The 17,395-nt window shown below is 38.5% G+C and overlaps 1 protein-coding gene and 1 long non-coding RNA gene across 12 annotated transcripts in view; one reads left to right on the top strand and one right to left on the bottom strand.

Moving 5' to 3' along the window:
* LOC138735778 (nuclear receptor coactivator 3-like) overlaps window positions 1-17,395 on the bottom strand; it is a 193,903-nt gene that overhangs the window by 113,293 nt on the left and 63,215 nt on the right. The window lies entirely within an intron of this gene.
* LOC138735783 (uncharacterized) overlaps window positions 8,687-17,395 on the top strand; it is a 68,164-nt gene continuing 59,455 nt past the window's right edge. Inside the window, exon 1 of the long non-coding RNA XR_011339940.1 lies at window positions 8,687-8,782. This is a non-coding gene — a long non-coding RNA (uncharacterized lncRNA). The remainder of the gene's footprint in view (window positions 8,783-17,395) is intronic.

The following is a 17,395-nucleotide window of genomic DNA, read 5'->3' as shown; positions in this document are numbered from 1 at the left end:
TTATGTACCTTTACAGGTTTCACAATTTCCAACACCTTTTGTCAGGCTGACATGCACGAGGATGGAACTATTTCCTTCCCTGAACTCATTAGTTTCCATATCCAAATAGTATTCACATAAGAAGCGATCTCCAACTGCAACTGAGGCCCATTTCTCATGGCTTCCACATAAATCAAATCACCATCCAAAAGCTTTTGGCTCAAATGTCAGAATGCCTCTCTTCTGATAAGAAACTTGCTATTTCAAAGGTCACCAGAGCTTGGACACATATTCTGGTCTGATACTCTAATGCAGCACTGCAGAAGATCCTTGAAGTAGCTTGGGCCTGGATTTTACCGAGGCAATAACCCTCAACACCATTTTAGAAGCTATTCACAAAAAGCAAAATGTCTTGTGTTGCATAGAATTATGTTTCAGGCATTGTTTGGTGTTAGACATAAGTTTAAAAAAAAACATGCAAATGTGATGTTGTCAAGATAGCTGATCAGCAAATGAAGAATTCTCACAGAAAGCAAGCCAGTATATAATGTATCAGTTTTAAAGCAAATTTTAAACATTTATACTGAGAATCAAATTGTTGAAATACTCTAAACATTTGAAGATAACCTTACAATCAGTTATATAAGGAATTTCACAGCAAATATACAAAATTTATTGGAAGCTCAGAGCTTGCTGAGCTGCAATTATGGTTCAGTATAGGAACCCACTAAACAAAGAATCCAACCGTCTTCGAGCATGCTAACATTCCTCCTTCCAGCAACATCACCTTAAAATAGAATGATCATTCATCTTGTAGCTGTGTACAAGAAAGCTGAAGTCGAAAGAGCATTAAAAAATTGTAGGACTAGGCCATTCAGCCCTTGTGCCTATTTTGCCATGAAAAGAGATTCTTTCACCTCAGTGCCACATTCCCACATAACCCCCATATTGCTTAAATACCTTAATAATTAAAATGTCTTGATCTTTCCTGAAAATATGCAGCAACTGAGCCTGTATTCCCTCTTGGAACACAAATCACCACTCTCTGGATGAAGAAATTTCTCATCTATCGCAAATGGCTGTGACTCTAGGTTGAACACTTCATCCCACATAAAGCATAAAGATCAAGCCATACAGAATTTTTTTCTATTTCAATGTGATCACCTTTACATCTTCAAAAATGAAGGAAATACTACTCTGCCTAAATCTTTTCTCATTAATTCCTAGTTAGCGTTTATTCTCCCAATCAGTTGGCCTTCACTGCACTTCCTCTTTCCCAAGTCCATCCTGCCTCAGAGAAAGAAACCAGGTCTATAAACAATATTCCAGATGTGGTCAGGGCTCTATGTGATTGAAGCAAGACATCTCTATACTATCCAGCGCTGTCACCACCCCCACCCCTGTCCCTGCCCCTGTCCCTGCCCCTGCCCCTGCCCCTGCCCCTGCCCCTGCCCCTGCCCCTGCCCCTGCCCCTGCCCCTGCCCCTGCCGAGGGATTCCACGCCTTGGGGGTCCATGAGAGATTAAAGATTCCATGAAGGGGCTAATGGTCTAAAAAGTTTGGGGACCCCTGCCTTAAAGTCATGTCCTTAATTTTTTTTATCCCTATTTTGGGAAAAAGACTGACCCTATTTATGCCTCTTGTAATTTTATATTCTCTACCTCTTTCAGGTCACCCCTCTATCTCCTATACTTAAAAAAAACAAGTCCAGCCTATAAAATTTCTCAACATAAATCTTTCAATTTGACTGGCTGCATTCTCTTCAGCAGAATCAAATATTTCCGATGCTGTGGCAACCAAGCCTCCACACAATACTCCAAGTGCATATCAACTAGTGCTTTGTAATGTTACAACCTATGGCCTCCCATTTACTGCACAAGTTCTACCCCAACTTCACTTCCCGAAATGGATCATATTGCACATTTTTCAACTCTGCACTGTTGCTGTCCTTTCCCCTATGAACAAATTGCTGAGATATACTTTTCTGTTCATTTATACGGGTACAAGTGGGCAGGTTTCCAGAGGCAGATACAAAGGTGGTTCACGGAAATTTTAAATGCTAATTTCATAAAATGCTGACAATCAATTCATTTTTTAAAATCTCAGGAACTTCAAGCAAAGCTTCTGTTGTATAGGCTCAATGTCTAATATTACAGGGCATAGTTGGAAAAAAGCAGAAGAAAAAAGTATCAACCTTTATGACCATGAGCTGAAAGTTGCTGTTTTGAGAGAAATGGATGCATATTTATGAGGGAGACAGACATGGCAAGTAGATAATGGCAAATAATTCAGGACACATCTAATGAAGAAGAAGTTTATTTTGTAAACAGTAATTAAACAACACATTTCTATGATCCTATCTCTGTGTAAAGTGGGCAATTTGAATCAAGAAAATGCAGAGATTGCCTGTTTCAATGCACCAGACTCTTTCCAAAGATTAATGCATCTTTCCAGGCATATGTCCAACTCTGCTTAACATATGCAACTGCTACTTGGGCCAAATACTGCATACTTTTGGCATCCAACAAAGATCCAGTTATTTAAATAGCAAGACAGAAAGAATCATCAATCAATCAATTCTATATTCATTACATGCCATTTCTCAGACTTGTATCTCCTTCCTTACCACCATATACACATGCCAGGAGTAACATATGACTGATTTATTTTTAATTTATTGAATAACCTACCTACTTGATACAGTCATCAACAGCCCAAGGTAGCTTAAAATGGGGTACTGCATACCTTCTGCTTTAATTTATCTCCATAAAACTATTTGGCTCTTTGCAAAGCACCAAATGTGACTTGCATTTATTTAGCACCTTTCAGGGTTTCCTCATATTAAATATGAATAATGAATATGTTTCCAAACGTCATCACTGTGGTACCGTGGGAAGTAATGTAACAATTTGGAGTCAGCAAAGACCTCCAAGCAGCAGAGATATACTAACCATCAATAAATCAATTTCAGTAATTCAGAGAACATTAATGTTGATTAGTGCACCAGGATTAATTCCCCAACTCTCTTTCAAAGACGTTATTGGATCTTTCACTTTAAAACATGAGAACACAGACCTTGGTTAATATCTCAAATGAAAAAATCATACCCATGGAAGCATTGCACACTATTTTCCCCTTTGAGTATCAGAACCCACAAAAGGCGACATCATGACTGAATGAGTCATGTTGAAATCTAAGTAGGACTCATCCAAGTTGTGTTTCATCCTATTTTGGTCACAATTCCTTTCTTAGACTTTCAAACATTTACACATGACCACATAAACATTAAAATATCTTGCCATGTTTACAGCCAGCCATCTAATTTTGCTTCATTTCTATCACAGACTGCCCATATTAAATAGTGGGCATTTTGAAGAGGAAGCAATTACTGGTGCTCAGTAAAATGAACAATACCACCATTATATTCCTGAACCTTGCAAGTATTTTCCCCCAGTCACTATTAGGCTCTCAAACTTTTCTGAATCAACCAATCCTCAACACTACCACAAGATCACCAAAATTCTGTCTACACCACTAACACAACACTGTTTGAATTACCGGCTAACAGTAAATATTTATCATTTATTTGATTTTCCTTTTACAGTAATCTTTTTTCTCTTCATCCCATCTTACGTGGTAATTATACTTTAAATTGTTAGTTTTGCATAGCTGGGAAGCTGCGCAAGAAATATTTTAATTGCATCTATACATTGTGCTTGTGTATATAGCGATAAACTCATTTACTAATTCAAATTAGATGGCTATGTCACACTTCTGCTTTCATAGGGCAAGAGTTTGAAGGAGTCAATGCCATTAAAGCTCTCAAGTATTTCTGTGAAATCTGTGAAGAGAGATACCATCTGAAAGAAACTTCCTTGCCTGTCTATGGCACCATTACCCCAATATTTTAAAACTTGTCAACAGGCCTCCAATTGACAAAGTACACAGAGACAGTTGTCTGCTAACTGGTAGGCTGATGTGCCAGTTTGGCTCAGATATCAATCAATCTTCTCAGCATAGCTTTTTATTACAAGAAAACTAAATTTGCATACATCTAAATCAATACTTCCCATAATCTCTAATTATTTTATCTCTACGTGTTAGTCACAAAATCTTGTGGATTTTGCTTCCTCTCATTTTCATCGAACAATTTGAATACTTCCCTTAAGTCTTGTTTTGGGTCACTTCACAAACATTGATACTCTTTCAAGAACTGACTTGTAATCATTTCACCATTATGAATATAATTTATTTCAAAAGCAATTCAGCTAAGAAAAAAGGTGAAAGTATTAAAACGATTTTTAGAAAAGATGAAGAAAAAATCTGAATAGTTTCCTCACATTTTTGTAGAAATGTGAAATCAAATGCAGGTGTGATACATGTCTGAATGAATCAAGTCTGAAGAATGCGATGGAACAAATGATCTCCCTAATGTATCCAAACCATGGCATCACATGAGCAATAGAGTGAACACAAGGATCGGGAGAAAAACTGGTAGCTTTAAAAAAAAAGTTGCTTGTGGATTTCGAAGATTTTAATTATTATGCCTTGACACAAATGACAAATCCGGGAGCCAGAAACCTGAAGCCCTCCCTCCTGCACCGTCTTTAGCCACGTGTTAAGGTGCATTATTCTCCTATTTCTAACGTCACCAGCAAGTGGCACGGATAGCGATCCTGCGTCACAAACCTGGAGGTCCTGTCCTTCATCCGAGCACCCAACTCCCTGAACTCTCCTTTTAGGGCCTCATCACCCTTCGTATCCACATCATTGGTCCCAGTCATATATGGACCAAGACATCTGGCTGCTCTCCGTCCCTGCCAAGAATGCTGTGAACTCAATCGGAGATATCTGACTCTGACACCAGGGAGACAACGTACCATCCAGCTCTTCCACAGCTTAAAACTAATTGAAAATTCGTTGTATAACTTGTGTATTTTGAGTAGGAAGTCTTGAAGATGGCGGCGCTAATGGAGCCGCTCTAGTGTCAGCACTGCTGCTGAGGTGGACCCGCGGGAAGCAGAGATGCACCACTCCCACAGGGTCCAGCTGCCCAGTCAACCCCTGTCGGCTCTAAACGGGGTTTGAACACCCCCATTGAGAGAGCCAACAGGGGTTTTTATTTGAAATCTCGTGACCGCGGGTCTGCACCCAAGATGGTGGCGCCTGTTAATCAGCAACAACCACAAGAGGCTGCAGACCCTGGGGAAGTGAAGGACTGGAGAAGGGCACCAGAGGTCAGGAAGATCACCACCCGCCTGAGAGGGAGAAGCGAAGAAGGCGACCCACGGGATGACGACCATGGCGCTGGACCATTGCAGCTGAAGATCAATGGATGCAGCAGGCTGCTAGTGACTTAAGGCAAGAAACCCAGGGAAGCCGTGGGTTGCTGGAGACTGCTGTCGGGAGGCTCGTGCTGGGCTGCAGTCTGCAGACTCAAGCTGACTGGAGGGGTGCCAGGTATCAGAACCCGGACGCAAGGAGGTGCTGAAGGCTTCCTGACCATGTCGGAGGTTCGGATCTGAAGCTTGGGTTGCCAATAGTTTGGTCTGGAGTCTGTGTGGCTGAGGAGACAGCGGAAGCGCTGGAGACAAATCTAGTCATTCGGTGACTCTCTTTGGCTGCTCTCTCTTAGACTGACTGCAAGTCTGACTCTAAGAACTGTGAGGCGCCTAGGCAATTGATGCTGGTGGTGAATCTGTCTGCCTTGCAGCAGGCATAAAGGAATTTTATGTAATACAACACTGTTTTATTGCTAGGACAATAAACTGAATCTTGAATAACAAATAAGACACAAGTGTCACAGAAGCATGCTACTGTATTTGTCAATCCTAGTATTTCAAGTGGAATTATGTTATGAATCCTGTGAGAATTTTTCATTTTTTAAAATCAAACCCATAAGCTAAATTATGAAATATCCAAGACTACTACTGCATTTTTCTTCCAAAATGGTAAGACTGAATATCAATTGTAACGTCCATGCAGAAAACAGAGTGCATTTTATTATTTTCAGCTTTAACAGTAAAATACATTCAACAATTTCCTTGACTTATCACCATAGTATTTGGGTGGGGGGGGGGGGGCAGCCAAGTTTGGAGGCAATGAAATAAAAGTGAAAGTTTCTGCAAACCTTTGTTGACCTCACCAAAGCCTTCGACACCGTGAGCAGGAAAGGGCTTTGGCAAATACTAGAGCGCATCGGATGTCCCCCAAAGTTCCTCAACATGATTATCCAACTGCACGAAAACCAACAAGGTCGGGTCAGATTCAGCAATGAGCTCTCTGAACCCTTCTCCATTAACAATGGCGTGAAGCAAGGCTGTGTTCTCGCACCAACCCTCTTTTCAATCTTCTTCAGCATGATGCTGAACCAAGCCATGAAAGACCCCAACAATGAAGAAGCTGTTTACATCCGGTACCGCACGGATGGCAGTCTCTCAAATCTGAGGCGCCTGCAAGCTCACACCAAGACACAAGAGAAACTTGTCCGTAAACTACTCTTTGCAGACGATGCCGCTTTAGTTGCCCATTCAGAGCCAGCTCTTCAGCGCTTGACGTCCTGCTTTGCGGAAACTGCCAAAGTGTTTGGCCTGGAAGTCAGCCTGAAGAAAACTGAGGTCCTCCATCAGCCAGCTCCCCACCATGACTACCAGCCCCCCCACATCTCCATCGGGCACACAAAACTCAAAACGGTCAACCAGTTTACCTATCTCGGCTGTACCATTTCATCAGATGCAAGGATCAACAATGAGAGAGACAACAGACTCACCAAGGCAAATAGCGCCTTTGGAAGACTATACAAAAGAGTCTGGAAAAACAACCAACTGATAAACCTCACAAAGGTCAGCGTATACAGAGCCGTTGTCATCCCCACGCACTCCAATAATTGTATACAAGACGAGAATACTATCGATGTGATGTCTCATTAAAACAATAAAGTTCACAAATCAACTTAAAACTCCTTGCCAATGCTTTCAAATGTGTCTATTGTCTTATTCCACTCCAAGTTATTGATTCCTCCAGAATCATGACCACTTCTCACATTCTTCCTATTCCTTTTTACTCAATAGTTATTCTGATACCATCAGCCAGTACAGCTCTATATTTTAGAAACTCCTGTCAAAATTCCTGCATCCAATATCTATTTAACATTTTTTGTGCAGCTACTTCAACCCCCATCCACTGCATTCAGTGCTTCTGGTGTGGCCTCCGCTACATTGGTAAGACCAAGCACAGACTTGGCATCTAATTTGCAGAGGACCCACACTCTGACAGCAATGGTCATCCTGAACATCCAGTTGCATGCCATTCAACTCCCTTTCCCATTCCCACAGTGATCTGACCATCTTCAGCCTTCTCTGTTGTCAGAATAAGACTCAATGCAGACTCAAACAACACCTCCTATTTTGCCTGGGTTGTCTGGAACACAAAGGTACAAACAATGAGTTTTCCAATTTCAAGCAACTCTTAGCTCCTGTGCTCCCGTACCCTTCCCCCCACCCTCCCACCCCTTCTCTCTCTCTCTCTCTCTTTTCACCTCTGGTCCTCCTGTTTTTGCTTTCTTTACCATACATCATCCCGCAGTCCACATTACCCACTTTTACCCCCCCCTGTCCAACCCACTTACTACCCACACCCTTCACCCATTAGATTGCCTCCCCTATTTGCTTCCATCTGCCCTTCATCTTTTCCACAAATTGCTCCATTTATATCAACTTCCATATTAGATTCCAGTACATTTTGTATCCCCACAACACTCTTTAGCCTCTATATCAATTTTCACCCACCCTTGCCTTAATGGATCCATCTGCCCACTTTCCTTCTTCCCCCTGCTTCTGTCTCCCAACTCTTCTACCACCCCAACCTGTTCTTTCTGCTCATCATCCCTCATCCTTTCTCTGTCCACCTATTATTTATCAGCCTCTGCTTCATCTTTCTTACTCTTTTTTTTTTAAACAGTTATCTTCCTTTTCCACTGTCAACATGAAACATTGATAATTCCTTCCTGTCGCGACTTTGATCCAATAAATAGTCACCTGGAGGCTAGGTGAGACACTTGTTCATAATGCATTTCAATTATTTCCAATACAAGTCCAGATGTTTTTAAATCTTTTATTTAACACATAAACGTAACTATCTTCTTTAACGTTAAAATAACATCTGTATAAACGTCCAATTAACACCTGTGTTAAAGCTCCATGAATACGAAGTAACATCCATGAAGACAGTCAACAAAAATTATGAGCATTTCACTCACCCTCCCCTACACTGCCATGTTGGTTATAATACTCTTTTTAGATCCCGATTCCCGCTCTGCACCACCGCGCATGCTCTAGCCAGCACTCCAATACATGAATGCACTGCACATGTTCCAGCCAGCACTCCAATACATGAATGCACTGCACATGCTCCAGCCAGCACTCCAATACATGAATGCACTGCACATGCTCCAGCCAGCACTCCAATACATGAATGCACTGCACATGCTCCAGCCAGCTCTCCAATACATAAATGCACTGCACATGCTCCAGCCAGCACTCCAATACATGAATGCACTGCACATGCTCCAGCCAGCACTCCAATACATGAATGCACTGCACATGCTCCAGCCAGCACTCCAATACATGAATGCACTGCACATGCTCCAGCCAGCACTCCAATACATGAATGCACTGCACATGCTCCAGCCAGCACTCCAATACATGAATGCACTGCACATGCTCCAGCCAGCACTTGTGCCTGCACACAAGAATAAAGATGGCTGCACCCCAGCCAATGAAACCGGGAACACCAACTAAACAAGGTAACTACATTAATTACATATTTTGGCTTCTACACTTCCCTTCCCCTTCCCCAATCCTTGCTGCTCGACCCATTAAGTTCCTCAGGCAGTCTGTTTTTTTTTGTTCCAGATTCCAGCCTCTGCAGTCTCCTGGGGCTACATTTTTCCATTGTGCTACTCCATGCCCTTCAATTGACTTTTCTTTCCTTACTTCATGTATTTCTATACTGTAAATGTCCTTGGGCGAAGCAGTTTTTCTGGCAAAAGATTTACACTGAATTGGTTGTTATTCTTACTTAACAAACATTGACCAATCTACCGTGCATTCCGAAAATCTCAAATGACTCAAAATGCTCTCTTTTGAGCAAGCAGTGTTCCAAATTTTTGCTACGAAATAGTGCTTCTTGATTTTACTCCTGAAATATTTCAACAAGATAACTTTCTCTGCACAGTAATACCATAAATGACAATTTATAATAACCATAAAGATTAGTGTTTTCAACATTCAATTTAATACCAACATCTTTAGCACGGGAAATATTTTCTTTTTCAAGTCCAAAACCACCATTGATGTGAAAAAACTCAATAAAGTTATTTCATAGGTTATTTGGATTTTAATGTACAGTGCACTATTTGAAACTTATCAGAATCCCTTTGAGCCGTTTCTCAGAATTTAGTTTAGATCATCTCCACCATAATGTTAGCCGGGGATTTCCAGTACTTTGAACCAACGATGAAAAATGGCAAAAGGACTTCAAAGTCAGAATTATGTTTTTGCACATTCCGCACTACATTTTGAAGCATTCCTTACACATATCTGAATGCCAAGCCATGGCTTTTTATTTTCCAAATCTCTAACCACCAAAATGGCCTCTAATATTGTGGATAGAAGACTTTGGGGTAACTCTTCCCTTAAGGAATTCAAGTCCTGTTCAATGTCTCTGTGCCATAATGGAAGAGTGTTGACATTATTTTGGACAAAACTTCAAATTAACCCTCATAATCCTTTTAAGCCATCATCATTTAAACACCATGTATGCTTACCTAGTGCCATGGCATTGTTAGAGAACAGAAGTAGATCCACTTGACCCAACAGGTGGAAGATGGTTCCAAACAGAGCCACTTTGGTCTGGTTTTCTCAAAGCTCTCTCAAATGGCTATCTAATTCCCATAAGAAAACACTGATTCCAGTGAATCTTTTCTGCACCTTTCCAGAAACCTTATATCCTTCTTACGGTTAAGATGATTGAAATTGCATGCAGTATAGTTGTAATTTAATCAGTTCTTTCTCAAGTTTCAACACAACATTTGTGCTCTTTTGAATCACAGCATCCCATTTATTTTGGTAATTGCAATTTCAACATGCTCTGCCATTAAAGGATACATGCCTATGCACATCTGGGTCCTTATTTCTGAAAAAAAATTCAGAATAATGGCATTTAGCCTCTATATTATATACACTGCTTTAAACTTTGTATTAAATTGCTCCTGTCGCTTGTCCATTCTATCTGTCAGTCTACTGTATGTGTCTTTTACACCCATGTTCATCCTCAAAAACACCAATGAAGCAGGATCGTATCAAACTCCCACCTTCTGTGGAATTTAGAAATGGAATATAAAAACTAGCATGGTCACCGCTGGCCACATCCCCAAAACAAATAAAAACTAACTCCTTATTTTCTACAATTGTGAGATTTATGTAGTACACAAAATTAGAGATTTTATCCTGCATGACCATGTCCAAACCATGAATGTCTAGCACAAAAAGATCCTTGCGGTGACCCTTGGGAATCAGTCCTCAAAAGAACCACTTGCTGCCTTTACCTAATCTTCTGAACATTTTCAATGACATGAGCCTTTTGCACAATAGCCTGTTGAATCAAATACCTCAAAAATTGTGGGAAACTTTAAGCATTACTGCACTGAAAATTTTGATCAGGGTTGTCAAGCACTATTTGATTTCAATAAAAAACACATTGGCTCTCTTTTATAAACTTGGCCTTAAGTGCCTTTTAATGTTTTCAGATTTTCACAAGCAATATTTATCCATTAACCATTAAAAGTGGAATTCACCTCATCGGACTGGTGACTGTGAGACTCTGGACACAATAGCTGCAATACATTTACTACAATTATTTTAAATTTTTAATTTAGACATTCAGCACGGCAACAGTCAATTTCGGCCCACGAGTCTGTGCCACCCAATTAACCTACACCTCCGGTACGTTTCAAACGGTGGGAGGAAACCGGAGCCCCAGGGGAAAACCAATGTGGACACGGTGAGAACATAGAACAGAGAGCATGGGATGCGAACCCTGGTCCCGATCTCTGGCGCTGAGAAGGCAATGAGCTAACCACTACACCAACTGTGCTGTATTGGGCCTCTGTGATATATATCTATATATCAATCCAAAATTGCATTTGTTTTCATTTGCTTCAGAAAGATATATTTACAGTATTCGAGGAGTGCTCTCACAGAGGCCCAATACAGCACAGTTGGTGTATCTATATATAGATATCTATATATAGATATATAGATATCTATATATATATATATATAGTTCAATGGTTTATCCCTGATTTTAAAAGTTAATACGCATTGCAGTCTGAAGTCTGCATTATCTTATTTTTTTCATCAGATGAAAATTGCAGTTATTCTGATAGCAGTTTAATAAATAGATCTGGTTCTATTACACTCTCAAACAGGCACCAATATAATTTTACAAACTGATTATCCATCCAGGGTATGAAGGCTGAAGACAATGAACTTACAAAATTAGACTGTTGACCTACAAAGCAACTAGCACTATAAAGTCCAGTCAAACAGAGCTGGTAGCTTGTGTGCAGCAGCCAAGATATTCGTTGAGACATAAACAAAATCTTTATGCTGGTATTATAACATTGCAGAATGATTGTATCCTATGGACACGAACTCTTCAACTGCATTCTCTGGTTGCATTTTAAAAACATGTCAATGAAACATTCTCAAAGATCTTCAGCCAGATACTTTTATTTAAGATAATGAAGTTATTAAGTTAACAACTTAAAAGTTGCTATTTGCATTCATGCAAGTCAGTAAATTTTAACTAATTGGGTCTCCATTTATACTAAACTCCTACAAATGATTTCTTAATGCAACAATTGGCACAAATTTGAAGAGATCCATCTGCTTAATGTTTCAAAATGCAGAAAACAGCATTTACACTTAAATGAAAGTAACACAAGTTGTTCCTAAAATATTGAACCAAAGACAAAGGACATTTCAGGTAGACAATGGACACAATGGGCCAACTGACTTCTTTCTAGGTTTGAACCATTCTTTAATTCTATGATATATCTTCTTAACAATGAGAAAAAATATGCCAATGCCAGGATCTGCTGGAATTCCTCAGGGCATTCATTGTCTGCTACTTAACTGCTTCGTCAACATTTTTCTCTTTATTCTATGGTATGAAGTGGGAATGTTCGCTAATGTTCGATCCCTTTCCCAACTCCTCAGTAAACAAAGCAGCAAGACAGAGGCAGTCTTTAGGTTAAGGGATGACAGCAAATAACATGTGCCTTGCAAAGGTGCCAGGTAATGACTTACCTCCAGTGAAAGTGGAATCATCATCGCTTATTAGAGTATTGCACATGTTGACACAAAATTATTTGATAAATCTTTGGTCTAATGCCTTTGTAAAGTAAGGTCCAATTTGTAAAACAGTCCCATGAATGCTAATGTGCTCCCTTTCCTATTGATATTGGAAAGATGTGAAAACACTATCAAAAATCCAAGTTTAAATAATCATTACCTAGGGAGGAAATCCAAACTCCATAGATAGCTTATGCCAAAATTTTCAAATAAACAGGGAATAATTTACTTGAACATATCAACGTTGCATCACTATTAAAAGTGTTTTGTTCGCGCTACTGTCTGAGTTTATAGTAAGGGTAGGAAAATCATTTAAAATTATCTTAAGTTTTCCCTCAACTGCATATCACTTCTCTTTTCCCTCACCTCTCCAGCCCCCTTAAAATGGAGATGTCAATGCAAGTTTACATCCAAAACAAATTTCTAAATGGTATGAATATAAATTTCTAAATGGTATGAATATAAATTTGAAAATGGTATGAATATAAATTTCTAAATGGTATGAATATAAATTTCTAAATGGTATGAATATAAATTTGAAAATGGTATGAATAATTTCTAAATGGTATGAATATAAATTTCTAAATGGTATGAATATAAATTTGAAAATGGTATGAATATAAATTTCTAAATGGTATGAATATAAATTTTTCTAAATGGTATGAATATAAATTTGAAAATGGTATGAATAATTTCTAAATGGTATGAATATAAATTTCTAAATGGTATGAATATAAATTTCTAAATGGTATGAATATAAATTTCTAAATGGTATGAATATAAATTTGAAAATGGTATGAATATAAATTTGAAAATGGTATGAATAATTTCTAAATGGTATGAATATAAATTTCTAAATGGTATGAATATAAATTTGAAAATGGTATGAATATAAATTTCTAAATGGTATGAATATAAATTTCTAAATGGTATGAATATAAATTTCTAAATGGTATGAATATAAATTTCTAAATGGTATGAATATAAATTTCTAAATGGTATGAATATAAATTTGAAAATGGTATGAATATAAATTTCTAAATGGTATGAATATAAATTTCTAAATGGTATGAATATAAATTTCTAAATGGTATGAATATAAATTTGAACGCAGAACATGTGGAAATATTTTTCTAAGTGACAGAAGTGTTACCCTTTTCTGGGGGATGAGACAAGAAACTATAAGAGCTTTAGGCTGATTTATGAATTACAATACCAATCCTAAAACTTAAACACTAAACCACCTGATATGAATTTTCTCAGTCATCTTGTTATGATACAAATAACTGAGACATTTGAACAATACCCCAATCCACGCCTTATCTGTTTGTCTCAACTATGTAGCTGGAGAATTAAACCAATAATTTAGTGGTCTCGAGTCCTGTACTCATAGCAAAACTAAATCGGACAAGATTAAAGTGTAAAGTGACATGTGAAGGCAGAACATTTGGGTCTACTCAAATAGTCACAAAATTAGTATTTCAGTGGTTTGCTGCTCAGCAATAAATTTGGAGTAACAATCTGACAATTTCTCAGTTCTTGGAATTGGTACTTTGTGGAACATTGAGGTTTTGTTGGGAAATAGGAGAGGGTGGTTTAGATGAGAAAATGAACAGCAATTGGGAGGAATCAAACAGGTTTCATAAATCAGCAATCTCATCACATTTCTCAGATTACTGTACAATGAAGCTTGGTGGGGGTTTTGGATCCAAAGATAACACAGGCATTAAAACTAAAGCAAGTGGGGGAAAAAAAGGTTTTTATCCAATCTGAGGCAAATTCCATGAAATACAGTATTTCATTTGGTACAACTGCTCTTTTAGAACTTTTGCGACGATAGTTAAGAAGGAGACAACAGCCGAGACGATTGGGATTTTGAAAGATTTCCAAATATAGTCCATTCGTCGTTATATGGAAGCTTTGATCATTTTAACTAATTACATTAAGAGTACCGCACTGATGAGAAACAACGCATTGGAGGATAAAACGCTTTTGCCAGAGGCACATGTTGAGATCCATGTGGCCTCTTTCAGCTTTGTACGAATTTTGTTAAAGCTTCAGAAATTTAACAAAACCTACATTTTCAATCTTCTCCCTTTATCTTGATAAATGTCAGTAAATACGAAACAGTTGTTTCCATTATTGGTTCCCATACTCCACACTATTCAGTACAGGAAAACAGCATTTTTAGTTCTTGCCAACTACTCTGCATTCTACATAGCTCCATCCAATGAAGGTCAAAAGTTTACAGTTTTTCAGAAACTAAAACAGCCAATCAAGAGAATAGTTCCATACTGCATACACTTTGACCCTGATGACATGGATTATATTTTTTTCTCTTTTGCGAGGTTGAGGGCATGATTCATTCAACATGCCAATTGCAATTTAAGTATTAATCCTCAAGGCAATAAGATTGTGTCTAATTCATGAAAAAAAAACTCAATAATTTTCAGTCAACAGGAAATTTAGGTATAATATTGAAAGAGCTCATGAAACTGAAAAATAAAAACAGCAACCAAAAGTTAATTGACACAGTGATTTAGCTAGTTGCAGCATCTACTTCCTGGGCTGTGGCTCATTCTTTAACAATGTAATGCACAAGTTAACATTTGCCACAAAAAAGATTTTATGGATCAACGAATAACTCTGGCGGTTGACAAAAATTAATCACTGACAATTTCAGCCCTTCCATTTTAATGTCCTGAAAAAAGCTCAATTATGTTTCCAGTACTCAATGCAATATATGCCCACACTGTTCAAGCAGGACCTTGTCATTTTCAAATTCATGTACAGATCTATCACAAATATTAAAGAATCCATGAAGTGTAATTTTGAGGATTTCTAAACCCATCTTATTCTCCATTCATTCTATCTTAATAAAAATTATAGCTCACCTGCTTTTATTGCAAGAAATATGATGAGAGAGTGAAAGACTGCAATTTTGCAGGAATTGAAGGAGATTTAATTAGATGCTTTAAAATTATGAAAAATTTGGGTAATCAGCATTTCTACAAATAAAATTAGAAGCATACCAAAGAACACAATCTAGAGCAGCCATTCTCAACCTTTTTTGACTATGGCCCCCTTAGCATTCTGCTCAAGTTTTATGGGCCCCCTTCCCTGTGAAGCAGTCGTTTAGATGGTTCTTCTATACTTCTCTCCTATTGATTACAATTACATAATAACAAAAAAAGTCACGATTTCAATGCCCACCCCCCCCCCCCCCCACCACCTCACCTTTTAAATATGCTGGGCCCCTGCAAGATGTGTGTGTGTGTGTGTGTGTGTGTGTGTGTGTGTGTGTGTGTGTGGGGGGGGGGGGAGGTGGGGGGTGGACATTGAGAATGGCTGCTGGAAATAGGAGGCTCAAGTTTCATCTGAGACAAATGGCCAGCAAAAATGCTTACCAGAATTATCAAACTAAAAATAATTTCAATTTACTTAAGATTGCTTTTCAATACAGACTGTTTTACATTTCAAAGCAGAGGGGAAAAATTTGAAACACTGGAGAATGAAAGATATTCAATTGGGATACAGAAATTTCAACAAGATTCTTCACTGTTTATTGACAACTCATGAGATTGATCTCATACAATTTTATAAATTGTATGTTATTTCAAATATCCATCATTTAGGCTTGCACCTTATATATGCACTAATGTTTAATTTTTTTATGCTAAACATTCCAGTATAGTGCTAGTAAAACATTGTAAACCAAAGGGATAAATACAAAAATGTTAAAGATCAGGTCTTTAATTTAATAATTTCTCGAAGCATGAATTAAGACTTTAAAATATGCAAGTTTGATCAGGTCTTTAATTTAATAATTTCTTGAAGCATGAATTAAGACTTTAAAATATGCAAGTTTGATAGGTAAAAGAGAAAGGAAATAATGGAAGGCATCAAACTAAAAGCTGGTGCATACAAAGTTGCCAAGAGCAGTGAGAAACTAGAAGATTGGGAAAATTTTTAAAAGCTACGAAGAACCACGAAGCAATCAAGAGAGGGAAGGTAGACTATGAAAAAAGATTACACACAATATAAAAATGGACAGTCAATGTTTTTATAATTATATAAAGTGCAAACGGGTGACTAAAGTGAAGGTTGATCCCATGGAGGATAAGGGAATTGATCATCAGGTAATGAGGAAATGACTGAGGCTTTGAATGACTATTTTGTGTTGGTCATCATGGTGGAGTACGGTGCCAAAGACAAATGTAAAGAATGCGATGGGAGGTGAGGACCTGGATGTAACATTTACCACTAAAGAGATAGTACTGAGAAATCTTGAGGGTCTAAAGACAGACAATTCCCCTGTTCCTGATGGAATGCATCCCAGGATGCTGAAAGAAATGGCAGCAGTTATACTCGAGGCTTTGGTGATAATTTACCAAATTTCTCTGGACTGGTCCAGGTGGATTGGAAGATGGCAAATGTCACGCCGCTATTCAAAAAAAAAGTGGGCAAAAGGCAGGAAAGTATTGGCCAGTTAGTTCAACATCTATGGTTGGGAAAATGCTTGAAGCTGTCATTCAAGAAGAAATAGCAAGGCATCTGGAGAAAAATAGACAGTTGCAGCATGAATTCAGCAAAGATTCTGCTTGACAAACTTACCAGATTTCTTTGAGGATGGGCAGCATGGTTAGTACTCACAGTTAGTGCAACACTCTTACAGCACCAGTGATTGGGACCGAGGTTTGAGTCCCACACTGTCAGTTTGCACTTTCTCCCAGTGTCTGCGTGGGTTTTCCCCAGTGGCTCCAGATTCCTACCACCGTTCAAATGTACTGGGGGCCGTATGTCAATTGGATATAATTGGGCAGCCGAAAGGGCCTGTTACCATGCGGTATGTCTAAATTTACATTTAAAATTATAACCAGTGCGGTAGATTGAGGAGAGCAGATGGACATTGATTTCTGGAAGGTGTTCGATAAGGTGCCACATAAAAGACGTACATACGATAAGGATGCATGAAATTTGGTGTGATAGAGGATTGATTA

The sequence above is a fragment of the Narcine bancroftii genome, chromosome 6, assembly GCF_036971445.1.
Source record: "Narcine bancroftii isolate sNarBan1 chromosome 6, sNarBan1.hap1, whole genome shotgun sequence".
NCBI classification, from domain to species: domain Eukaryota; kingdom Metazoa; phylum Chordata; class Chondrichthyes; order Torpediniformes; family Narcinidae; genus Narcine; species Narcine bancroftii.
This window is presented reverse-complemented; position numbering and strand designations above follow the sequence as displayed.